Here is a 27,869-nt window from a genome sequence, read left to right as displayed (position 1 = left end):
AGCAAGATCATTTTTCTGCATGATAATGCACCATCTCATGCTGCACATAAAACATCTGCATCTCTGGCTGATATGGGCATAAAAGGGGACAAACTTATGGTGTGACCCCCATGCTCCCCTGACCTGTACCCCATTCAGAACCTTTGGAGCATCATTAAAAGGAGTGTCTATGATGGCGGGAGGCAGTTCACATCTAAGCAACAGCTCTGGGAGGGTATTCTGTCCTCATGCAAAACAATTGAAGCAGAAACCATCCAAAACCTGACAAATTCAATGGACGAGAGAGTTCAGAAGCTCCTTTCGAACAAGGGGTCCTATGTGAAAATGTAACATCACCTAGAATAAAGTTTTGAGTTGAAAACTGTTTGATTTCAGTTTCTAACAACCTGCTAATGCTTATAATTTAAAAAATGACCATTTTTTTGGTCTTTATGAAAATGAAAAGGTTGATCGAAAAGTTTGGGGGATCTAAGAGTGTGGCAACCCAGTAGTCATGATTACTTCGAATTCTGACAATATGAGGGTCATGCTGCAGGTAGTGCAGCAAGAAGGCACTTATGTGTCTTGCGCATCTCGGAGCCCCAAAATTATTTTCCGGGCTAGATGCAGCTAAAAATTTTTATTAATTTTAAATCTGGTGAAGCTGTAGTATAGATGGCCTAATAGGATCAGTGCTGCACACTACTACAAAGCCCAAATTATTTTCCAGTCAAGATACAGATAAACATGATTAGTAATTTTAAATCTGGTGGAGCTTATTATAGATGGCCTAATAGAATCAGTGCTGCACACTGCTACAAAGCCCAAATTATTTTCCAGCCAAGATACAGATAAACATGATTAGTAATTTGAAAGCTTAAAATGGTTGGTAGGGTGATTTTAACCAATCATCAAGCTTTTACTCTCCCCAGGATGACACAGGGGTAGAAAAGTCGTTTCGGATTGATGATTTGTTCATCTTTATGAACGTGAGTCTGTCTACATTATCAGTGGAGAGCCGCGTGCGCTTATCTGTCAGCACACCACCAGCAGCGCTGAACACACGTTCAGACAGAACGCTGGCTGTGGGGCATGACAAGATCTCCAAGGCGTAAGTGGCTAGCTCCGGCCATTTATCCAGATTGGAAGCCCAAAAAGAGCAAGGGTCCAGTGACACAGTCGTGGCTTCAATGTTTACTTGGAGATACTCCTGTACCATCGTCTCTAGGCGTTGACTATGTGTCAGACTTCTTGTCTCCTGTGGCCTTGCAAAGGATGGGCTAAAAAAGTGGTGAAATGATTCCGCAAAATTGATGTTACCAGCAGATACTGTGGTTCTGTTACGGTTTGAGTGCTGAACACTTGACGGTCCCACGGTTGGCAAGTTGGAACTGTGAGATTCACTACGTGCACCACTGGTATTTTGTGGAAAAGCACATGTAAGATTCTGCAACAGTGTCTGCTGATACTCCTGCATGCATGCATCCCTTTCTATGGCAGGAATAATTTCTGCAAATTTACTTTTGTACCGGGGATCTAACAGTGTGGCAACCCAGTAGTCAGGATTATTTCTAATTCTCACAATTCGAGGGTCATGTTGCAGGTAGTGCAGCAAGAGGGCACTCATGTGTGTTGCGCATCCAGGAGCACCAAGTCCCTGTTGTGTTGGTGGCGAGGTAACAATCATGCTTCCTTCCTCTGTCCTCTCCCCCCAACCTCGCACAACAGAAATGTGATCAAGGTCTCCCTCATCTGATGAGTCTTCCATCAGTTCGTCCTCCACTTCTTCCTGGGCTCCTGCACCTTCCTCACTAGTTTGGCTGCTACCATGCGCCCTGGTAAAACCATCTCCCCCACCCTCACATGCCTGCCGCCTTGGTGCTGCCGACCGTCTGGACCTTGCAGATGTTAGCCCTTCCGCATACAACTCCTCCTCCTCTACTTCCTCCACCTCCTCTTGTGCCACCACCTGACTCCGAATTCTGTTTAACATGTGCTCCAGCATGTAAATCACCGGAATAGTCATGCTGATAATGGCATCGTCAGCACTAAACATCTTCGTCGCCATTTCAAAACTGTGCAGAAGGGAGCATAGGTCCCTGATCTGAGACCACTCCTCCAGCGTGATTTGCGCCACCTCTGGATCTCGTTGGCCCAGGCTATACGTCAGAACGTATTGCACCAGGGCTTGTCGGTGCTGCCACAGTCGCTGCAACATGTGCAGAGTTGAATTCCACCGGGTAGGCACATCGCATTTTAGCCGGTGAAGTGGCAGGCCCAACGACTTCTGTAGAGATGTAAGTCGCTGAGCTGCGGGATGCGAACGGCGAAAGTGAGCACACAGCGACCGTGCCCTCTGCAGAAGGCCATCTAGTCTGGGATAGTGGGCTAAAAATTGCTGGACAACCAGGTTCAACACGTGAGCCATACAAGGCACGTGTGTGACATTGCCCCGGTGAAGGGCCGCACCCAGGTTTGCAGCATTGTCGCACACGGCCTTCCCTGGTTTCAGGTCCAGTGGAGACAACCATTCATGAAATTGGTTCTCCAGAGCTGACCACAACTCCTCAGCTGTGTGACTCACATTTCCCAGACATTTCAATGAAAAACCGCCTGATGACGTTGAGCCCTACTGCCAGCATAGTAAGGAGGTGTGCAGGATCCCTTCTGCGCAGTTAGAAAGCTTGTGGCATGACCAGACAGGCTTTGGGTGCAGGTGGAAGACCGAGAGGAGGTTGAGGAGGCAGAAGCAGTGGAGGAACTTTGACATAAAGAGGATTGACGCACAACTCGTGGGGACGGCAAGACTTGGACAGCAGCCCCTTGTCCTGCTGTCACCATAGTTACCCAGTGCCCAGTCAGCGACATGTAACGCCCCTGTCCATGCCTACTCGTCCAAGTGTCTGTGGTGAAATGCACCCTGTCACACACAGAGTTTCTCAAAGAAGCGGTGATGTTGTGTGCGACATGCTGGTGGAGTGCAGGCACACCTTTCTTTGAGAAGTAGTGCCGACTGGGCATCTGGTACTGGGGCACTGCGACGGACATAAGGTCTCGAAAATCCTCTGTGTCCACCAGGCGGAAAGGCAGCATTTCTGTAGCCAAGAGCTTGCAGATGGTGAAATTCAACCTCTTAGCTTTCTCATGGCTAAGAGGAAATGGTCTTTTACTTGTCCACATCTGAGGGACCGAGGGCTGGCTATTGTGCTTAGACGGGGTTGATAAGGGTGTCCCCGGCAAACTGCCGGTCTGTGAGGAAGATGCCGGCGGACATGTTAGGTTGCCTTGATCCAAAGGTGGTGCTATCGATGTCGGACAGCGCTCAACACCAGCTGGTGTTACCACCTCCAAAGAAAATGATGACCTGCCAATCACGCTGGCTGTTGCGGGTAAAGAGGTGGCAGGTCTGCGCCCCAAAACAGGTGTGACTGCTGTCCCCCCAGTCACAGAGGATGAAGAGGCCGCGGATGCACAAGATATGGCAGACGGTGGTTGGCCCGGCCGGCTAGGCCGCATTGTAGCACACTGAGCTTCCCACTGCAACTTATGCTTCATGTCCATGTGCCGGTTCATGCATGAAGTACTCAAACTATGTATTTTTTGGCCTCTACTTAGCTTTTGCTGACAAATGTTACAGATAACACGAGTTGGGTCATCTTTATCGATCTGAAAAAATGCCCAGGCTGTGCAAGGCTTAGCACCCATGCGACCTGAAGAGCCACCACGACTTGTGGTGAGAGGCAGAGTTGTGTTTGAGGATGCTGTTGTTGACGTGCTTCCAGTACTACGTCTCTGTCCAGGAAGGCGCAACCTGACCTCGTCGTCACTAGCATCTTCCTCCACCTCCTCTGCTGACCTCATCTCTTGGCTGACTGTGGGTTGACAGTAAGTGGGATCTCCAACCTCATCATCATCACCCTGTGCGTTATCACACCCGTCGTCCTCAGAGCCAACCTGTTCCTGCCCTGACAAAAAACTAAAGTTGTCGCTCCAATCAGGTATTTGAGTCTTATCATCGTCTTCCTCATTGTCTCCACCAACAGGAGTTACAGTTTGGGAATGAGGGTCTACATTATGGTCAGAACCTTCTGCGTCTGGTCCTGGATCCGACTCATAAAGATTCTGGGCATCAGTGCAGATGATTTCCTCGTCTGGATTCACAGAAGCGCTGGAGTCGACCTCTGATTCCCAGGCTATAGTATGAGTAAACAGCTCTGCAGACTCAACCATCTGTTCTACCTCATACTCAGAGGGGCAGCTGGAGATTTGGGAGCTGTGAGGAAGCAAGTGCGATTGGGGTGACACCTTTGAGGACTGGAGTATTTGTGATGTTGAAGTTGATGTGGAGGAGAGCCCACTTAAAGGAGCACTTGATATCCGTTGAAGCACCTGCTGTTTTTGTGCCTCATCTGGAATTTGTAGCGATTGGCATGGCCGTAAGAAAGGGATCTTATCACATTGTCCGCTAAAAGAAGTAGACATTTTAGTTTGGCTGGAAGATGGTCTTTCTTCTGCAGATGTTACTGTTGCTTTAACACCTACCCCACGGACACAACCTTTTTTCCCCTTCCCAACACGCCTATTCCCCTTTCCACCAGCAGCAGGCCTTTTTCCACTCATTTTGGTGGTTAACTAATTCACAACTCTTAAGTTGTTTGCACAAAAAAACAATGGATGGGAATCGAGCAGAGCTGAGTGGCCAAACTGTGGTATTAGGCCAAAACTATTGGCTGGGTTAGATGCAGAAAAAAATTATATTCAATTTGCAACCTGATGGAGGTCTGTATAGATGAATTAATAGAACAAGTCCCACACACAGTTAGAAGCCCAATATTTTTTCAGAGGTAGATGCAGAAAAAAATATATTCAGTTTGCAACCTGATGGAGGTCAGTATAGATGTACTAATACAACAAGTCCCACACACAGCTAGAAGCCCAATATTTTTTCAGAGGTAGATGCAGAAAAAAAATATATTCAGTTTGCAACCTGATGGAGGTCTGTATAGATGGATTAATAGAACAAGTCCCACACACAGCTAGAAGCCCAATATTTTTTCAGAGCTAGATGCAGAAAAAAATATATTCAGTTTGCAACCTGATGGAGGTCTGTATAGATGGATTAATAGAACAAGTCCCACACACAGCTAGAAGCCCAATATTTTTTCAGAGGTAGATGCAGAAAAAAATATATTCAGTTTGCAACCTGATGGAGGTCTGTATAGATGGATTAATAGAACAGGTCCCATACACAGCTAGAAGCCCAATATTTTTTCAGAGGTAGATGCAGAAAAAAATATATTCAGTTTGCAACCTGATGGAGGTCTGTATAGATGGATTAATAGAACAAGTCCCACACACAGCTAGAAGCCCAATATTTTTTCAGAGGTAGATGCAGAAAAAAATATATTCAGTTTGCAACCTGATGGAGGTCTGTATAGATGGATTAATAGAACAAGTCCCACACACAGCTAGAAGCCCAATATTTTTTCAGAGGTAGATGCAGAAAAAAATATATTCAGTTTGCAACCTGATGGAGGTCTGTATAGATGGATTAATAGAACAAGTCCCACACACAGCTAGAAGCCCAATATTTTTTCAGAGGTAGATGCAGAAAAAAATATATTCAGTTTGCAACATGATGGAGGTCTGTATAGATGGATTAATAGAACAAGTCCCACACACAGCTAGAAGCCCAATATTTTTTCAGAGGTAGATGCAGAAAAAAATATATTCAGTTTGCAACCTGATGGAGGTCTGTATAGATGGATTAATAGAACAAGTCCCACACACAGCTAGAAGCCCAAAACTTTTTCAGAGGTAGATGCAGAAAAAAATATATTCAGTTTGCAACCTGATGGAGGTCTGTATAGATGGATTAATAGAACAAGTCCCACACACAGATAGAAGCCCAATATTTTTTCAGAGGTAGATGCAGAAAAAAATATATTCAGTTTGCAACCTGATGGAGGTCTGTATAGATGGATTAATAGAACAAGTCCCACACACAGCTTGAAGCCCAATATTTTTTCAGAGGTAGATGCAGAAAAAAATATATTCAGTTTGCAACCTGATGGAGGTCAGTATAGATGGACTAATACAACAAGTCCCACACACAGCTAGAAGCCCAATATTTTTTCAGAGGTAGATGCAGAAAAAAATATATTCAGTTTGCAACCTGATGGAGGTCTGTATAGAGGGATTAATAGAACAAGTCCCACACACAGCTAGAAGCCCAATATTTTTTCAGAGGTAGATGCAGAAAAAAATATATTCAGTTTGCAACCTGATGGAGGTCTGTATAGATGGACTAATACAACAAGTCCCACACACAGCTAGAAGCCCAATATTTTTTCAGAGGTAGATGCAGAAAAAAAATATATTCAGTTTGCAACCTCATGGAGGTCTGTATAGATGGATTAATAGAACAAGTCCCACACACAGCTAGAAGCCCAATATTTTTTCAGAGCTAGATGCAGAAAAAAATTATATTCAATTTGCAACCTGATGGAGGTCAGTATAGATGAACTAATAGAATGATGCTATGCCCAAAAGATTTTACTTCACTAGGTTCAGTAAAAAAATTGGTATTCTATACACAGGTGGTATATCTTGCAACACAGATAGGCTACTCCACTGACTAACACACTCTGCAATAGGCCAAAAAGGATTAGCTTTGCTAGATTCAGCCAAATGCTGTGAAAAAAACTTGCACAGCACTGGCACAGACCTGCCTGGCAAAAACTGATAGGAACTGATGTAACCTAGTCCTGAAAAGGACTCCAATTACAATTAGTCTTTACTCCCACAATCTATCTATTTAACAGCACAGACCTGCCTGATAAAAGTAGAGGAAATGCTGTAACCTAGTCCTTAAAAGGACTGCAATCACAACTATTCCCTACTCCCAAGCTATCTGTAGATTTGTGCGAAAATTGGCTTGAAATTAACAAGGTATAGCGCACACAGCAACAGCGGTGCCGTCTAACACGCAGCTGCAGCAGTGAGAAAATGGTGGCGACGGGGAAAATGGCTTGGTCTTATAGGGCAAGGACATGTGACATACACTGCCAATGACACATGCCCTTGCTTGTGTGAAAAAAAGCACTTCGCTCCGTGTGTGCGCTGCTGATAGGCTGACAGATTGCACCTCCCCACTGCAAATGCGGGAAAGAGAAAAAAAAATGGAGATCTTCATTGTTCCTGCAGAGATCCATCCCCTGCCCCTCCCCCCACCCCGCTGTACACTCAAACTGCGTATTAACATTAATTTTCATCATTACTGAGAAAAAATCCAGTTATCATTTTGGTGCACAAACAGTTATCGAACATAACCTCGAACAGCCGAATTTTTCTCAAATTGTTCGTGTTCGCCGAACGGCTCGAACACCGCCCAAAACAGCTCGAATTTGAGATTGGCGAACAGTTCGAGTAGAACAACGCTCATCTCTAGTTATCATCAGCCCATCATCATTTTCATTTTCCTCTACTGCCTATCAAACTCTGAATATGTCTCATCTTTCATCTCTGTCGCAACAGCAAAATAACCATCTTCAATTCTTTGTCAAGGAGACAAGCATACTCTTCCAGTCATATGCAGGTTTGCCAACTAAACTCGCATCTTGTTAATTTTCTGGTGCTCCTGGTGCCTTTTTTTCAGAAATTATAAAGATCCCTAGCGAACAATATTTCTCACAGAAAGGGGTGCTAGCTATCTGTTTTTACATGCAAGAGAATGTAGACTATTCTCTGGACTTGTCTTTCAGCTTCAATGTGCACTGATACTTGGAGCAGCAACTATATCCGAGGACAATGCATCAGTTTCACAGCTCACTGGGTGCATGTTTACAGTAGCAACAATGCATCACCACATCTGGGGCTAGTGGTGAGGCCTCTACTATTGTGAGCTTCTTCTGTTTACATTGCTACAGTAGGCTGTGGTTTTATGTCTCCTCCTACACATCATGGAGATCTTGCTCAAGTGACATGACACCATCCTCAACAGCCACAGGTTATTCCACACACTGACTCCTTTCTTTATGTTCTTTCAAGGTAAAGCACTACTAATAAATTTTACAGCTTGAAAACCTAGGGAAGGCCAGGCATATGACACACGAGTTGTTGCTGTGCATCAAGCAGCAACTCTCTCACCATTTGGCTCACCATGAACTGCAACTCAAGCTTGTATTCAACAATGCCCAGAACATTCTGGCTGCCTTACAGTTAGGCAAAGAAACTCATGCTCCATGAATCGCCCTCATCCAGAATTCAAGGAAATGGCTACCAGAGGGCCACCTTGTTTGTGAGCATGCAACCCACTAGAATTTGATGCACAGCAAGAACTGTCCCAGCTATGGGTGTCTTATCATGTCCAGACCCAGGATAATGTCAAACAGGGTGTGCAAAGTGAATATTTTACACCAAGTTGGATCAAGTTATCTACTATGAAGTGTTAAAAACCTAATGTTTGTCAAAATGAATTAGGCATGGTTCCAGGGACAGTTATACACACTCTACCAGACAGCTCCCCTGTTCATCATGTCATGCATACTGCAGTACTGCAGCTGCTGGAGCTCCCGTAGATGGCCCAAAACTGCCAAGCATCTCTTTGCCTCACCTTGCCTTGCCTTTCTACCGTTTTGATTCTGCCTCAGCCACTGCACAGACACACTAGTCACAGATCTTCTGGCTGCCCACTGTGTTTGATCGTACTTGACTGACCAACTGATGACCAGAAAAGTACTCTAGTGTTTTTGTACCCTCAAAACACTGCTTTCAGAATCGGGTTAGCTTTTGAAAAAACTTGATGACAGAAAGCCAGAACTTCTTCATGTTCAAAACAGTGCCACTGTTTTGCCTCAAGAAATAAGGAGGTAATTTTTGGACGGCCTGATAAAAAAGCCTTTGTAATTGCCTAATGATTTTGTGATTCAGAAGCCAGTTGCAAACCACAAAAAAAAGAATATTTTTTTTTTAGCCCTGGTTGAGAGGCCATTACTTCTTCACATTAAAAACAGTAGAGCACACCTGTTTTGTCTCCTTATTTAAAAGGAATAATTTTTAGATGGCTTCTGAAAAAGCTTTTGCATCTTCATTTAGCAAAATTCCAAGCTCTTTATATCTCCTAAACAGGAATTATTGTTGTATCCAACTGTGTGAAAATGTCACGGCTTCTTCAGTTTGCACTTTCTGGCTATAAACTATAGCAATGCATGCATCTGCCTCCCAAAAGGGATAATTTTTAGACTGTATATAAAATTTAGGTAGCCTAAGGCTATGTGCACATGGCTAATACTGTCAGCCCCTTGAATGCAACATACTCTAGGCTGCGTCCAAAGTGCTGCATGCAGGTGAATCCGCATGTGTTCATTGAACCATGCGGATTCACCGCAATCAATACATTGTATTGATCTAATTTCTCTTTCAGACATTAGCGACTCCACAAGAGAAACTGACATGCTGCGGTCTGGAAAGACGAGCCGCATATCTGTGTCTGCGGGTGATCTGCAGGTGCACGGAGACCCATAATGGGCATGGGATTTCTTGAAATCACATCCACTATGCTGTAACATCTGGTCATTGCAGTTTGTACACAGCGCAAGTGCACTGCGTCCAATCCGCAGTGATTACTGATCATGTGTACATACCCTAAAAAGTCTGATACTGCAGTTTGTTGTTAAATACGCTTCCAGATTAATGGAAGTCATTTGGATGTTAAAAATATTTTATTTGCATTATAAAGTTTAAAACATGTTTAATTGACTCCAGGGGAATTCACCATGTTCCTCACATATTTTCCAAGCAGATAGAGGAATTTTACTTATTTACTTATGACTTTCATGCAAATTTATTCAAATTTTTGGGTACAAATTTGGCAAAGTTTGAATTTCAAAATATCCACTCATCTCTAAAGTGCATGTATTACAATTTATTTTATTATGGCTAAAATGTAAAAATGAAACAAAGTTAAGTGTCCTTTAAATTAAAAATATTTGAAAGTGACTTAATCTGATTGACTTGGCATTGGGTATAGTGATAAGCGAGCACTAAAATGCTCGGGTACTCATTGCTCGGGTAGAGCAAATTGGAATGCTCGAGTGCTCGGTCCGAGTAACGAGCCCAATGTAAGTCTATGGGAAACTCGAGCATTTTTCAGGCGCCCCTCCCTCCCCCCACATCAATGGGAACAGTGCTCAAATGACATGGGAACTGCATGGGGAAGACCCCTGGAAGCATTTTTGACTCCCAGGTCATTGCTGTCAACAACGTTGTCAGAGGTATTATGCCACTTTTACAGACTCACAATAAAACATACATAAACAAAATCAAAATGGATTTTCCTGGGAAAATGTTAAGGAACATCCTTTCCAGGGTAATGACTTGTATATAAGGCAAGATGAAAAACACTATATTTATAGGGCCATCAGGCGGCCCTTACTATTCTTAAAGGGCTAGCAGTCGGTTATGCTTTGTTGTTCCTATTATTAAAGAGTGTGTCTACTATACTGTTATTGGGTATGCAGTGACAGGAAGGGCTGCCAAAAATTTGAACGCACCCTAATACCCCTTTGAAGAGACATAGAGGAGGGTCTCAGTAAAAAAAAATGTTCCCATTATAAAGGAGTGGGTCTCCTATACTGGTAATGCCCATGCAGTGACTACAAGGGCTGCCAAAATTTGGGAAAAAACCCACTACCAATTTAAAGACACATAGAACTTGGTCACATTAGAAAGGAGCAGGTCTGCAATACAGTTATAGGGTATGCAGTGAATCCAACAGCTGCCAAAATTTAGGAAATACCCCAATAATAATTTAAAGACACATAGAGCGGGGCTTAACTCCAATGTCCCTTGCAAGAGATATAGATATGGTGATATGGTAGATATTGTGTTGATATGGTGGTGGAGGATGAGGTTGAGGAGAAGGAGGAGGACAAGAGCAAATAGACAAAATCATAAAGCTTATACCCATGTCTGGGTGTGAAGACAGAGGTACATGCGAATACAGTTAGACGTCTCCCAAAAAACACACTGTATTTGAGCTTATGCTATGCTTCTATCATTCGGTGGTGTTGAGAAGTCTGGCCCAATACAGCCCTTGTTCATTTTTATAAGAGTGAACCTGTCAGAATTTTCAGTTGACAGGCGTATGTGCTTATCGATTATAATTCCACCAGTGGCAATAAAAATCTGCTCTGACAAAACGTTAGCGGCAGGGCAGGTCAGGACCTCCAAGACTGAGAGAGCCAGTTCATGCCATATGTCCAGCTTGGATACCCAATAATTATAAGGCACAGAGGAATAATGGAGGACGTTGGTACGGTCCACTGGGTCCTCCCTCAGCATTTTCCAAAACTTTTCCCTTCTTGGGTGAGTAATCCGTGCCTCAGGGCCTGTGCAATGGTAGGGTCTGAGAAAACTGTCTCAGAACTTTGACAATATTCCCCTGCCTCTGCTGGATTGCATTTGTGTCTCTCTCACCTGTACTCCTTGGTTGTCTAACGAACTGTGAACTCTGCCGCCAGCGTTTTCAGATGGGAATTTTTTCAATAATTACGCAACAAGGGCATTCTGGTACTGCCCCATTTTATTAGGCCTGTCCAGCAGGGGAATAAGAGACAGAAAGTTCTCCTTGTAGCGTGGGTCTAGAAGCATCACTAACCAGTAATGATTGTCACCAAAAATTTGAACAACACGAGGGTTACAGGAAAGGCAGTGTAACTCAGCCATGTGTGCCAGACTGCAAAGAGACAAGACTTCTGTGTCCTCACCAAGAGGATGACTGACCATGCTCCTCCTCCTCTTCCTCCTCCTCCCTGTCCTCAGGCCATCCACGCTGACCAGACGGTATTACAGTTGCTGCTTATAGTACCGTCTATAGCGCAGGAAACTATCTCCTGTTCTTCCTCCTCCTCCGTCTCCTCATTGTCACCCAATCCATGTTGAGATGAGATGAGGCAGGGCTGTGTGAAATCACCCTGTATGGTTCCATGCTCCATCTCATCATGCTCCGCCTGCAATGCATCCTCTTTAATTGTGAGCAGAGAGCGTTTCAGAAGACAGAGAAGTGGGATGGTGACGTTAATTATGGCATCATTTCCACTCACCATCTTGGTTGGCTCCTCAAAGTTTTTGAGTATGGTACAGATGTCTGACATTCATGTCCACTCCTGAGGTCTTATGTGTGGAGTCTGACCTGAATACTGTCAGCCGTGTTGATGCTGGTAGTCAACAACTGCCCTCTTCTGCTCAAAAATCCTTCCCAACTTCTGCAATGTAGAGTTCCAATGCGTAGGGACATCACACACCAGTTGGTGGGCTGAAGGCTGCAAACACTGCTGAAGCACGACAAGAATGGCGGATGCTGTAGCTGACTTTCTAAAATGGGCACACACGCGGTGTACTTTGCCAAGCTGATGCGACAGATCTGGGTAGGCTTTAAGAAATCGCTGAACAACGAGGTTAAGCACATGGGCCAGGCTTGGTACCTGTGTGAGCTCGTCTCGCTTCAGAGCCGCCACCAGGTACCCGCCATTGTCACACATGATCATGCCTGGCTGTAAGTTCAGCAGAGTCAGCCACAGATCTGCCGGCTCTTTCAGAGCTGTCCATAACTCTTCAGCATTGTGCGGTTTTTCACCTAAGCATATTAGCTTCAGCACAGCCTGTTGCCGCTTGGCCAACGCAGTGCTGCAGTGCTTTCAGCTTATGACTGATGTGCTCATTTTGGAGATGGAGGCTGAAGAGGAGGAGGAGGATGTGCAGGAGCTGTAGAATGTAGGGGCAACCCTGATTGACCAAGGGCCCGCAATCCTTGGTGTCGGGATGACGTGTTCTGTCCCAAGGTCCAACTGGGTCCAATCTTCCACTATATTAACCCAGTGTGCCATCAGCGAGATGTACCATCCCTGCCCACAAGCACTTGTCCACGTGTCCGTGGTTAGGTGAACTTTCCCAGCAACTGCATTGTTGAGGGCACAGCTAATCTTATGGGACACGTGCTCATGTAAAGAGGGGACGGAACACCAAAAGAAATAGTAGCAGCTGGGGACTGAGTACTGAGGGACAGACGCCGCCATCAGGTTGCGGAAATCTTCCATGTCCTGGAGCTTAAAAGGCAAAATTTCGAGTGCAAGCATTCGCGAAATGTGTGAATTTAATAGTGTGGCCTGTGGGTCATTGGCTGCGTATTTGCGCTTGCGTTCCAAGGACTGGGGTAGGGACAACTGAACGCTGTGCTGGGACAAGGAAGTGGACGTGCTTGCTCATGGTGCTAGTTTAGAGTGTGTGATGACAGGTGCAGCGTGGGAGATATCTTCGCATACGCCATGAACAGGGGATTGGCGTGTACACACAACAGCGGAAGAAACAGTGGTGTCACCCAGAGACACTGTTGATAGACCCTGGGGTGCAACCCACTTAGTAGAGTGCTTTGCTGCCATGTGCCTTGTCAAGCTGCTAGTTTTGCTACCCCTGCTGATGCTGACCTGGCAAGTGGTGCAAATTGCCTTTTTGGGGTTATCTGCAGAGTCTTTAAAAAACAACCAAACTCGGGAAGATCTAACAGTTGTACTGGCAACTTCCGTTGTGTTGGTGTTACGGGGAAAGCTTTCCTGCCCTCTGTCTGCGGCCACCACATTGCTTCATCCTGCCTGTTATGGTGTTATGCCTCCCTCCTCCTGTGTTCTGCTGTCCTCGCTCTGCATGCCCCCCTGCCAGGTTGGGTCAGTTACTATATCATTCACCACCTCGTCTTCCACTTCCGCTCCCTGGTCCGCCTCCTGACTTTCTGGCAATTGTGTTTCATCAACATCCACCTCTTGTGACAGTAATTGCACTTGCCCACCATTGCCTTCATGTAACCGTCTCTGCTCAAATATTTGGGCATCGCTATATGCATTCTCCTATTGACGCGCTTGAAGCTGGCCGGGTGAGAGGCTCATTGACTGGAAGCATTATCTGCTATCCAACAACCTTTTGACATTGCTCTGGGTTCAATAGTGGTGTGCTGCGGTCCCCTAGCAATTGGAACAGGAAGGTCAGGTGACAAGATATGGGTGTTTGTTGTGGCACAATTTCAGCTTGCCCACGGCCTCGGCCTCTGCATGCACCATCACCATCACGTCCACTTCCCCATCCCTTGCCATGCACCTTGCCCATTTTAAATGGAGAACAATATTATAAATGTTCACTAAAAATGGCTTGTTTTGGAACGCAGTTATATGTGATACCTCGGACAGAGAACCACTATTTTAAATAGCAGGCCTATAATTTACTAATATTATTCTTCACATTGACCTAGTGTGAATAGCTTGACCGACACACTGCAATGAAATGGAAGGTAGAAATGGCTGATTTTGGAGCACTGTTTATGTGATATGTCTGACAGAGAACCACAGTTTTAAATAGCAGGCCTGTAATTTACCAATATTTTTCTACACAGAGACCTAGTGTGAATAGCTTGACTGATACACTGCAACAAAATGGAAGGCAAAAATGGCAGATTTTGGAACACTGTTGTAACATTACAGAGTAAAACCTTAATTATGCCAGACATACTTTCTGATGACAAGAGCAGCACACCTTTATTTTTATGTTGACTCTTTAATCTGTGTTCTTCTTTACTTGATTAACAAAGACTATTATTTGTATAACCCTGAATGCTATCTGCTCTTTTATTCTGAAACAATGATGTATATTTACAAAAGCCCCTGTGATACAAACTATGTAAATAGATTAGCTAGAATAATGAATGTTTGCTAGATGTGTTAAACACCATTATAGGGTGTTTGCCAGTCATTCTTGGGAGATGAGCTGTGGATACTCGAGCCCTGCACCTTTACCTCTTACCTGTCCCTGATGACCTCACACAGATGTAAATATAAACAGGGATGTCTGTAGTGCTGGAGTCAGATTCAGTCTTGGGACAGAGAATCAGAAGGACTTTGGAAGGAGAATGGGAGACATCCTTCAAGAAAATAGATGGATTGCATGGCATCTAGAGAGACACAGATTTGTATTCTACATGATTCTAGTCTAAGGGTACCGGCCCTGACTGGAAAGATTCTGATCTGCTCCACTAACCATCAGAGAGACATGGATATATTTTGGGGAGTCCAGGAGAGGATGAAGAGGTCACCTGGCCCCATGGATATGTTGTTTTGGGGTTGCTAGGAGGGACCCACCGGTCACTTAGAACCCATGGAGACATTTTGAGTTGCCAGGAGGGACCCATGGAAACTCTCGGAGAGGCTAGATTTGGACCCTCGGGTCTCCTGGTCTTGTACCTCGATGGACTGCTAGCTTCCTAAGTTTGCCACTAATTTCTCTCTGTGAGGGCCTACCAGAAGTGGGGGGCCACTGGTTGATTTAGTTGGCCCTAGAAGTCACCAATGTCACAGCTGTTCTATCCCAGGCGGGTCAGCGGAGACTGTGTAATGTTGTACCATCTTGGGTATTTGCTGAGACTCTTCTGTGTATTTATTATCTGCTTTGTGGTTCAACAAAGTATTGTCATGCTGTTTTACCCTCACCCTGTTTTGTTTGAGTAGCGTTACGCCCATGGAAGACCCCGGGTCTTCACAACTGTTACATATGATATGTCTGACAGAGAACCACGGTTTTAAATAGCAGGCATGTAATTTACTAATATTATTTTTCACAGAGACCTAGTGTGAATAGCTTGACCGACACACTTCAACAAAATGGAAGGCAGAAATGGCTGATTTTGGAACACTGTTATATGTGATCTGTCTGACAGAGAACCACGGTTTTAAATAGCAGGCCTATAATTTACTAATATTATTCTACACATAGACCTTGTGTGAATAGCTTGACAGACACACTGCAACGAAATGGAAGGCAGAAATGGCTGATTTTGGAACACTGTTATAGGTGATATGTCTGACAGAGAACTACACTTTTAAATAGCAGGCCTGTAATTTACTAATATTATGCTACGCAGAGACCTAGTGTGAATAGTTTGACCAACAAACTGCAACAGAATGGAAAAGGAGGCTAATATTTTCCAGGTTCAGTTCAAATTTCTGGATATTTATAGCTGAAATATGGAACAGATCTGGCTGTATTCTGCAGTGCTAACAAGCAAATGAGGCAGAAAAATGGTGCACTCTGGAATGCTTTTTATGCAAATAATCAGGATTCAGATAAAAAAAATTGCCCTGGCCCCTGATATATGGGGCTATGTCTACAAATATCTGTAATTATTAAAGCAGTAGCAGACAGGAAGTTCAATGGACCCTCTTGCGCTATATGCACTGCTGCCTGCCACATACACTGCCTGCCTGCCTAACGCTGATTATATGCAGCTGGATTAGTCCTCAGAGGGACTGTTAGTTCAGATGGATATATTAATAATATAACCGGGGATGCGTGTCTCTGTCTGAAGCCTTTATAGACTGCGCAAGCGTGACACGCCTGCGCAGTCTGGCTCAAGACAGAAGCACACATGGAGCCATTACAGGTAAGAGGAGTGTGTATGGCGCTGGAGATCACGGTATGCATAGACACTGAACGCATACCGCTTTCTCCGGAGCCATACTTACATACTTACCTGACCGGGAGGAGCATTGCCATGGTGCCTCTTTTCTCGCTGTAGACCGGGGGCAGAGTGAAGGCGTCGGAATTGGCGCATGCGCATAGCACTATCCAGCGCCATTTTACTGTAGACACATTTGCAGTGTGTCTTCAGCAAAATGACGCCGGAAAGCGTGGTATGGGCAAGCTCGTACTCCGGCTTCATGATCCTCCCCCAGCCTCTGACAGAACAAGACACAGCAGCGCTGGGGCACAGAGAAGAAAGGTGAGTTTAAGTGTTTCATTTTTTTGTATGAGTGCAGCGTGAAAGGGATGAGAGGTAACATGCATACCAGGATTGGGGATGACTGGGCCACACATACTAGGATTGGGGGATGTGAGGGCCACACATACCAGGATTAGGGGAAGAGGGGGCCACACATACCAGGATTGGAGGATGAGGGGGCCACACATACCAGGAATGGGGGTGAGGGGTACCACACATACGAAGATTGGGGGATGAGGGGACTATGCATATCAGGATTGGGGGGTGAGGGGTACCATGCATATCAGGATTGGGGGGATGAAGTTGACGCGCCCCCTGGGCCTGTGTTGTGCAGGGGAACCCGGAACCGGGCCTGTTGTAGAATGCTGGGGGTTGTAGTCTCCGTGTGGCGGTGACCCGGTCCATGCCCAGCGTGGTCAAACCAGTGGCAGTCTTAATGTATAGCAAATGTCCGACTACGCCACCCGTGGATTGCGGTCAGTGGGGACCGCCGCTGCGCTGCAGACCGCTGAGGCTGATGTTGTTTGCGCAGCCGAGTATGGGATAACTCCCCACGGGAGAAGTATTGCCTCAGGGCAGCTAATGTGAGAGATGATGGGAGTGATGGTGTGAGGGTCCCAGTGCTAATGGTGCTGGTGCGGCAAGGAATCACAGAGACGTGAGGTGCAGTTCAGGGTCTTTACTGATGGTACAAGGCAGACCCTCCCGGGAGTACTGGCTAGTATAAGGGGCCTGGTCAGTCTGCGAGCAAGCAGGAGTTCCCCTGGCCAGGTGGAGTTGTAGGCCTCCCCGTTTATCTGCACTCTTCCTGGCTACCTTGCTGTCAGCGGTTACAAGTAGCCCACGTCCCTGAGTATACCGTGTGGTGCTCACCCGTATGGCTGGTGACTTGGGGCCTTCTGTTAGCCTCCGCTCCTGGATGGCGGCGCTGGTCCCTTCTTTGTGACTGAGCCTCCGGGCTTCTATGGCCAGAGGACCTGGAATCCCCTGCTTGCTGGTTTCTGCTGCTGGGTATATATCAGTCCCCACAGCCTCGGACTCCTGTGTCCGGTTTTGGTAACTTCAGCCAGGGCGAGCTATATCTCTGCTCACAGCCCCTGGCCTTCTGCCTCTGCTCCTACAGAGCTCCTGTTCTTGCTTTCCCTGTGTCTGGAACTTCACTCCAGGCTCTGACTGCTCTAATCCCGCCCCAGACCCAGTTTTTAAGGGCAGATTCCTCCCCTCCCAGGTCTGGGTGGGCCGTGTTGCATGTTTAGGGCTCCTGACCAGAGAAACCTCCCACTTGCTCTCAGACATAATATCTCTATTACTGTGGTAACCAGACCCCTGGAGTGCCACATTCCCCCCTAGTAAATTTTAGTACTCCGGGACTAAACACATTTTTTTAAAGAAACATAAATACAGGGTATAACAATAACACAATAACATATTTACAAGAAGCTTTAGTTCTTTAAAGGTCACGGCGTGTCCGCAACCGGGTGTCCATATCATTCAAGGTGAAGTTTTAAGGGAAGTAGGGGACCTGTCCAAAGCAAACTCCTTGCGTTGTCCTTGGGTGTGGCTGCAAGGGTAGACTAACTACTTTGGGCCGCAAGTAGGCCACGCCAGACAGGTTTTCTCTTCCGCGGCCGTCTTCACAAGAGGCACCAAGGTGCAACTATCTACAGAACTGTTCCGGTTATCCAGCGTCTATAACCTGTTAGTCCAAATAAATCTGCAGGGTAACTGAGAAACATAATTAATAACAGGCAACAAACATAAACCATAAACAGTTAACAGATAAACTCACAGTGCATTAGTTTAGATTCTCCAGCGAGCGGGCATCTGACCTCTAGTGACTCTAGTGGACCTACGGAGCTCACTAACTGGTTCTGCACTACAGGGTGTAGGAGGTGTTATGGGTAAGCTGGGCAGCTGTCTGCGCACTCTTCGGCTCACTAGGGGCACGGCAGGCTCACTACTAGCAGAGGGTTGATCCTCCTGTACTGCTGGTGTGGACTCTTCTGCCTCTTGGGCCGGCTGCTCTTCCAGCTCTACCGGTTCCTCTGTAGGCACTTGCGGGGCTGGCTGGAGAAAGGTGAGGACGGGTACCACGACAGCGCCGTTTACTTGTGTCCAAGACCGGGGGAAGTCTCTGATAACGGTACTGATCATTTCTTCCCTTTCCTCTGCGGGTTGAGGGTTTCCTTGATCTTCTTCAGGGCTTTGTAGCTGCTCGGGACACTTCTTCAGGTGGTCTCTGGAGACAATGGCTGTGGTTTCTCCTCCATCCTTACTGATTACGCAGATTTTTGGGTTCTCATGGCTTGATGGCAGTACGGTGTACGGGTCCTTCTCCCACTGGTCATCCAACTTGTGGAGCCGCCTCTTCCTCTTCAAGACCTGCTCTCCAGGTACCAGGGGAACAGCGGGAGCATGCTGGTTATAAGCCTTCTCTTGCCTTTCTCTAGCTTGAGACAGACTTCGCTCGACGCTCTCCTGTACTTTCCGATACTGCTGCTGCAGTTCTGTATCCCAGTCTGCCTCTGGCGAGGTGTCCTCAGGCGTCAGGACTCCCATATCCAGGTCAATAGGCAGCTTACCAGGTCTTGCTCTCATTAGGTAAGCCGGGGTACAGTTGGTGGAACCTACAGGGATGTGGTTATACAGGTCCACCAGATCGGGCAGTTTCTCAGGCCACAGACTGCGTTCTTCCAGTGGCAATGTTTTTAGCAGATCTATCACCACCTGGTTCATCTTCTCGCAGAGTCCATTGGTTTGAGGGTGATAGGGCGTTGTTCTTATCTTCTTGCAGCCATACAGGTTGCAGAACTCCTGGAAGACCTCCGCTTCGAAGGCTGGTCCTTGGTCTGTCAACACTTGGTCCGGGTACCCGTGTGGATGGCAGAAGTGCTGCTGGAAGGCTCTAGCTGCTGTTTGAGCCGTTAAGTCCTTGACCGGGACCACCAGCAGGAACCGGGAGTAATGATCTACGATTGTGAGGGCGTAGACATACCCAGATCTGCTTGGAGCCAGTTTCACATGGTCCAGGGCTACCAGTTCAAGTGGCTGTCTGGTGATGATGGGCTGCAGGGGAGTCTTCTGGCTGGCTCGGTCTTTTCTTCTCAGGTGGCACGGGCCACAGTCTCTGCACAACCTCTCGATGGCTCCTCTCATGCCTACCCAGTAGAACCGTTCACGCAACAAGAATTCCAGCTTCTTCCATCCGAAATGCCCTGCTCCGTTGTGGTATGCTTCCAGAACCATAGCCGCGTCTCGTCTTGGGACCACTACCTGCCAGGTCAACTCATGTGTTCGAGAGTTAACCATTCTCCGGCACAGCTTCTCCCTGTAGAGGAACAGCTTACTTTTCTCCTTCCACAGTTGCTTGGTCTCCTCCGGAGCATCTGGGTCAAGACGGGCATCGGCCTGGGTCAGCATTTCCTTCACCAAATGGACTGCGGGATCACTGTCTTGCGTCTCCGCCCAGTTGTAGTGGGGCAAGGGATTGAACGTCACGGAGCGCATGTCCTTCACACGGTGGGAATGCAGGGTAATCCCATGACGGTGGAACGCAGGGAGCTCAACTTCTTCCAGATCTTCTGGATCTTCCCCTACGTCCGGTAAGTTCGGCATTCTAGACAGGGCATCCGCGTTGGCATTTGAGCGTCCTGCCCGGTATTTGATGGTGAATTCAAAGTTGGACAGGCGGGCCATCCATCTCTGTTCCAGGGCACCGAGCCTTGCAGTGTCCAGGTGTGTCAACGGGTTGTTATCCGTGTACACGGTGAATTTGGAGGAGGCAAGGTAATGCTTGAAACGTTCGGTCACTGCCCACACTACTGCCAGGAACTCCAGCTTGAATGAGCTATAATTCTCAGGGTTCCTCTCCGTGGGCCATAGCTTTCTGCTGGCGTAAGCGATTACCCGTTCTTTCCCTTGCTGGATCTGGGACAGTACGGCTCCTAGCCCGATGTTGCTTGCGTCCGTGTGGAGGATAAAGGGCTGGCTGTAGTCTGGATATGCCAGGATTTCATCCCCCGTGAGGGCCATCTTCAGCTGGCAGAAGGACTCCTCTTCCAGTTTTTCCCACCTAAAGGGCGGCTTCTGGTTTTTGGATTTCCGAGATTGACCTATCAGGAGGTCCTGCATAGGGGCTGCCATTTTGGTGAAACCGGGAATGAATCTTCGGTAGTAGCCTACCAACCCGAGGAACTGCCGCACTTCCTTTATGCTGGAGGGTCTTGGCCAGTCCTTAATCACGGTGATCTTATCAGGGTCGGGAGCCACTCCGTCAGCACTCACCACGTGTCCCAGGTATTGCACCTTTGGTTTCAGGAGGTGACACTTGGAGGGTTTCACCTTTAGGCCGTAGTTAGCCAGAGCTTCGAACACTTCTGCCAGGTGTTTCAGGTGGTCCTCGTAGGTCTTGGAATAGACGATGACATCGTCCAGGTATAACAGGACCGTCTCGAAGTTCCGGTGTCCCAGACAGCATTCCATCAACCGTTGGAAGGTTCCTGGTGCGTTGCAGAGCCCGAACGGCATACAGTTAAATTCGCTGAGACCCATCGGGGTGGTGAATGCGGTCTTCTACCGGTCCGCCTCTGCTACAGGAACCTGCCAGTACCCGCTAGTGAGATCCAAAGTAGAGAAGAAGTTAGCAGATTTTAATGCAGCTAAGGACTCTTCTATCCTTGGTAACGGGTACGCATCTTTGTGTGTGATACGGTTGACCTTACTATAGTCTACACACATTCTCATGGTGTTGTCTTTCTTTTTCACTAAGACTAGTGGAGCTGCCCAGCGGCTACAGCTGTCCCTGATTACCCCAGCCTCCTTCATGTCTCTAAGCATCCCCTTGGCGTGTTGGTAGTGTGCCGGGGGTACGGGTCGGTATCTCTCCTTTATGGGAGGATGGTCTCCCGTGGGGATGTGGTGTTCTACCCCCTTTACTCGCCCGAAGTCTAGCGGGTGTTTACTAAACACTCTCTCGTACTCTCGAACCACCCGATAGACTCCCTGTTTCTGGTGTGAGGGAGTGGAGTTAGTACCCAAATGCAGTTGCTGACACCAGTCCTCCATTGGTTTCTTAGAGCCGTTACCTTCCTCTGGTTGAGATGGAGGCAAGGGTTCCACGGCCTGTACAGAGTTCTGGTTGATGGTGAACAATTTGGCTAGCGTGGCATACCGGGGCAGGTGTACTTCTCTCTCCCCGATATTTATGATGCGAACGGGCACCCTCCCATGGCGTACATTGACCACCCCCCATGCTGTCAAAATTGTGGGCCTACTGTCTGAGTAGACGGGTTCTACCATTGCTTGGTAGTCTCTACCTCTCAGACCAATAGCGGCCCGGCACCAAATCATCATCTCACTTTTTGGGGGCATGGCAATAGGGAACGGGTCACACATTCTCATGCTACCTATCTCACCACCAGATAGTTCCACCTGTTGCCGCTTCATCAGTGCCCGGATCTCTTTTTGGACCACACGCTGCTGGCCGGAACTGGCGTTCTTGGCAACCTGCTGTAAAATGAGAATCACCTCTGCAAGACAATTTTCAATCACATTAGTTCCCAAGGTTATTCTAGGGTGACTCTCATGACGGTCTATGTCCACTATAATCAGTCCTTGTGCCGCCAGTTCGACTTTACCGATCTTAATGGTCACCTCTTTGAATCCCACCTGCGGCACGGGCTGACCATTGCTGGCGATGATACTCAGGTCGTCATCTGGGTAGTGGGTTATGTCCGAGTCATTCCAGTACTGTTTAAAGAGCACGTACGGGATGGTGGTTACCTGTGACCCAGTGTCTATTAGGGCACTCATAGGAATGCCATCCAGTACCACAGGCAAGATTGGACGTCCCCCTACGTATTTATCACGCCAGTTTGATGGGCTTGATGGTCTTATGCCTGGGGGTTGGCCCTCTACCCCAGGTTGTGCCCGTTTAAATGACAGTACCTTGCCACATGTCCGGGTTGATTGCAGCGGCGGCAGATGGGTCGTCCGTCCTCGTTGTATCTGTCGCTGGGTCTTCCTTTGGCCGGTGGGGTCCTCCTCAGTCGGCGCCACGGGACGTCCTCCGGTCCAGATGCCAGCTGGATCTTTCCTGGAGAAGACACCTGTAAAGACTGCACAGTTCTGGTTAGCGCGGCAACGCTCTTAGTCAGCTCTTGGACCTGATGGTGCAGGTCTGTAGCCGGGTCACTGTTTAAAGCCTGCGCATCAGCTCCCACAGGCCCTGCAGACAAGGGCGCCGTCTCCTGGTGGTAAGTGATAGCAGGGCGCCTGTGGGTCACAGCGCCACCTGGTGCCGGTTCTCGGAGCACCCGGATGGCTCTGTCCTTGAACTGTGCAAAGTCCAGGTCAGGGTCCTGTAAGGCCATTGCCCGCAACTGGGTTCGGTGGGCATTGCACAGTAGACCCTCAATAAATTGTTCAGTCAACAGCTTATCTTCATTTCCCACGCTGTCAGGGTCTGCCTGCTTAATGGCTCTCAGGGCCTCTTGTAGGTTTAGAGCATAGTCTCTTATACTCTCATGTGCCCGCTGTTTACACCCGTAAAATCTGAGCTTTATTTCGGCTGAGGTGCGGGTATCAAATGTGTCTTTCAGCCGGGCTAGTATTTCTCTGACAGTCCTCTTCCTCCCAGGTGGCCAGGACTTTACCTCCCTTTGGGCTGCCCCGATTAATTGGGCCACCAGGATGCTCACTTTTTTCTCTTCTGTGAGGGGGTACACCTGGAAGAGGCTATCCAGTCTTTCTCTAAAGTCATTTAGAGTATGTGACTCCCCTGAGTATTGGGGTAGCCAGGTTGCCCCCGGGATATAGGGCATGGTGAATGGCATGACTGCTGCAGCGGTTGCGCTGGCGGTGGCTGTGGCAGTGGAGCTCCCCTCGGTATCCGGCATTCTCCTCTCCCCTAGTGGACCGTGGCCTACCTTGCGATGCTCTTCTTCCATAGGCCGCGGCTCCGCAGTCGATCGTCGGGGTTGAGGACCTGGCGTCGCGCTCCGATGACGTCAGCGTCGCTCTTCCTCCCTTCCAGGACCTTGCACAGCGTCAGAGCGTGGGGCAAAGCGTGGGGCGGAGCTTCGGATCTCGCGCGCTTTCGGCGTCCACGCCCCTCTTCTTCCCGTGCGGCGTCCCGAAGATGGCGTCCGAAGGCGGGAAGCAGCTGCGGATGGTGGGAAGAAGGCAGAAGACGGCGGGAAATGGTCCAAGATGGCGTCTGATGGCGGGAATCGGCTCCGGATGGCGGGAAACGACTCCGGACGGCGGGAAACTTCACCACAGGTAAGTTCAAAAGTCTTTTTCAGGCACGCAGTACCCGGTGGTTGCGGGCACGAAATCCTGCCGACTACGCCAAAGTTGACGCGCCCCCTGGGCCTGTGTTGTGCAGGGGAACCCGGAACCGGGCCTGTTGTAGAATGCTGGGGGTTGTAGTCTCCGTGTGGCGGTGACCCGGTCCGTGCCCAGGGTGGTCAAACCAGTGGCAGTCTTAATGTATAGCAAATGTCCGACTACGCCACCCGTGGATTGCGGTCAGTGGGGACCGCCGCTGCGCTGCAGACCGCTAAGGCTGATGTTGTTTGCGCAGCCGAGTATGGGATAACTCCCCACGGGAGAAGTATTGCCTCAGGGCAGCTAATGTGAGAGATGATGGGAGTGATGGTGTGAGGGTCCCAGTGCTAATGGTGCTGGTGCGGCAAGGAATCACAGAGATGTGAGGTGCAGTTCAGGGTCTTTACTGATGGTACAAGGCAGACCCTCCCGGGAGTACTGGCTAGTATAAGGGGCCTGGTCAGTCTGCGAGCAAGCAGGAGTTCCCCTGGCCAGGTGGAGTTGTAGGCCTCCCCGTTTATGTGCACTCTTCCTGGCTACCTTGCTGTCAGCGGTTACAAGTAGCTCACGTCCCTGAGTATACCGTGTGGTGCTCACCCATATGGCTGGTGACTTGGGGCCTTCTGTTAGCCTCCGCTCCTGGATGGCGGCGCTGGTCCCTTCTTTGTGACTGAGCCTCCGGGCTTCTATGGCCAGAGGACCTGGAATCCCCTGCTTGCTGGTTTCTGCTGCTGGGTATATATCAGTCCCCACAGCCTCGGACTCCTGTGTCCGGTTTTGGTAACTTCAGCCAGGGCGAGCTATATCTCTGCTCACAGCCCCTGGCCTTCTGCCTCTGCTCCTACAGAGCTCCTGTTCTTGCTTTGCCTGTGTCTGGAACTTCACTCCAGGCTCTGACTGCTCTAATCCCGCCCCAGACCCAGTTTTTAAGGGCAGATTCCTCCCCTCCCAGGTATGGGTGGGCCGTGTTGCATGTTTAGGGCTCCTGACCAGAGAAACCTCCCACTTGCTCTCAGACATAATATCTCTATTACTGTGGTAACCAGACCCCTGGGGTTCCACAAGGGGACCATGCATACCAGGATTGGGGGATAAGGGGACCATGCATACCAGGATTGGAGGTGCGGGGAACATGCATACCAGGATTGCGAGATGAGAGGGCCACACATACCAGGATTGGGGGATGAGTGGCACCATACATACCAGGATTGGGAGTGAGGGGTGCCATGGATACCAGGATTGGGAGGTGAGGGGGCTACACATGCCAGGATTGGGGGATGAGAGGGCCACACATACTAGGATTGGGGGATGAGGGGGCCACACATACCAGGATTGGGGGATGAGGGGGCCACACACACCAGGATTGGGGGATGATGGAGCCACACATACCAGGATTGGGGGATGAGGGGTACCATACATGCCAGGATTGGGGGTGAGGGGACCATGCATACCAGGATTGGGAGGTGAGGGGGCCACACATAGCAGAATTGGGGGATGAAGGGGCCACACATACCAGGATTGGGGGATGAGGGGTACCATACATACCATGATTGAGGGGTGAGGGGTACCATGCATACCAGTATTGGGGGGTGAGGGGTACCATGCATACCAGTATTGGTGGGATGAGGGGACCATGCATACCAGGATTGGGGGTGACAGGGCTAACCATATAAGGATTGCAGGTGACGGGGTACCACGAATGCCAGGATTGGAGGATGAGGGGTACCATGCATACCAGGATTGGGGGATGAAGGGTACTATGTATACAAGGATTGGGGGATGAGGGGAACCATGCATACAAGGATTGGGGGATGATGTGTACCATGCATACCTGGATTGGGGGATGAGGTGTACCATGCATACCAGGTTTGGGGGATGAGGAGTGCCATACATACCAGGATTGGAGATGAGAAAGACATGCATACCAGGATGAGGGATTGGGTACAATACATACCAGGATTGGGGGATGGGGGTGCCATGCATACCACAATTGGGGGATGATGGGTGCCATACATACCAGGATTAGGGATGAGGGTGTACCATGTATACCAGGATTGGAGGTGATGGGTGCCATGCATTCCAGGATTGGGAGTGCGGGGTGCCATGCATGCCAGAATTGGGGGTGAAGGGTGCCATGCATACCAGGATTGGGGGTGTGGGGTGCCATGCATTCCAGGATTGGGGGTGAGGGGTGCCATGCATTCTAGGATTGGAGGTGAGGGGTGCCATATATAACATGATTGGGGATGAGTGGTGCCATGCATGCCAGGTTTGGGGGTAAGGGGTGCCATGCATACCAGGCCCTATCCTGGTAAGGGGTGCCATGCATACCAGGATAGGGATGTGGCGTGCCATGCATACCAGGATAGGAATGAGGGGGAACAGGATGGGGGCAGCACAAATATCAGGATGGGGGCAGCACATATACCAGGATGGGGAAGCACAAATACCAGGATGGGGGCAGCACAAATACGAGCATGTGAGACCATATGCCAATAAAAATGCTCACCATCCAGGCGTAGTATGGGCTCAATAGGTATTATATACAGTACAGACCAAAAGTTTGGACACACCTTCTCATTTAAAGATTTTGAAAATTGTACATTCACACTGAAGGCATCAAAACTATGAATTAACACATGGGGAATTATATACATAACAAAAAAGTGTGAAACAACTGAAAATATGTCTTATATTCTTGGTTCTTCAAAGTAGCCACCTTTTGCTTTGATGACTGCTTTGCACACTCTTGGCATTCTCTTGATGAGCTTCAAGAGGTAGTCACCGAAAATGGTTTTCACTTCACAGGTGTGCCCTGTCAGGTTTAATTATTGGGATTTCTTGCCTTATAAATGGGGTTGGAACCATCAGTTGTGTTGGGCAGAATAGACTGTTAGAATATGTATTATGGCAAGAAAATAGCAGCTAAGTAAAGAAAAACGAGTGGCCATAATGCATTACTTTAAGAAATGAAGGTCAGTCAGTCCGAACAATTGGGCAAACTTTGAAAGCGTCCCCAAGTGCTGTTGCAAAAACCATCAAGCTCTACAAAGATACTGGCTCACATGAGGACCGCCCCTGGAAAGGAAGACCAAGAGTCACCTTTGCTTCTGAGGATAATTTATCCAAGTCACCAGCCTCAGAAATCGCATGTTAACAGCAGCTCAGATTAGAGACCAGGTCAATGCCACACAGAGTTCTAGCAGCAGACAAATCTCTACAACAACTGTTAAGAGGAGAGTTTGTGCAGCAGGCCTTCATGGTAAAATAGCTGCTAGGAAACCACTGCTAAGGACAGGCAACAAGAAGAAGAGACTTGTTTGGGCTAAAGAACACAAGGAATGGACATTAGACCAGTGGAAATCTGTGCTTTGGTCTGATGAGTCCAAATTTGAGATCTTTGGTTCCAACCACCGTGTTTTTGTGCGACGCAGAAAAGGTGAACGGATGGACTCTACATGCCTGGTTCCCACCGTGAAACATGGAGGAGGAGGTTTGATGGTGTGGAGGTGCGTTGCTGGTGATACTGTTGGGGATTTATTCAAAATTGAAGGCATACTGAACCAGCATGGCTACCACAACATCTTGCAGTGGCATGCTATTCCATCCGGTTTGCGTTTAGTTGGACCATCATTTATTTTTCAACAGGACAGTGACGCAAACATACCTCCAGGCTGTGTAAGGGCTATTTGACCAAGAAGGAAAGTGATGGGGTGCTACCCCAGATGACCTGGCCTCCACA

The sequence above is a fragment of the Phyllobates terribilis genome, unplaced genomic scaffold, assembly GCF_046119375.1.
Source record: "Phyllobates terribilis strain yellow unplaced genomic scaffold, ASM4611937v1 Scaffold_2__4_contigs__length_985480577, whole genome shotgun sequence".
Classification (NCBI taxonomy): domain Eukaryota; kingdom Metazoa; phylum Chordata; class Amphibia; order Anura; family Dendrobatidae; genus Phyllobates; species Phyllobates terribilis.
Note: the sequence above shows the minus strand (reverse complement) of the source record.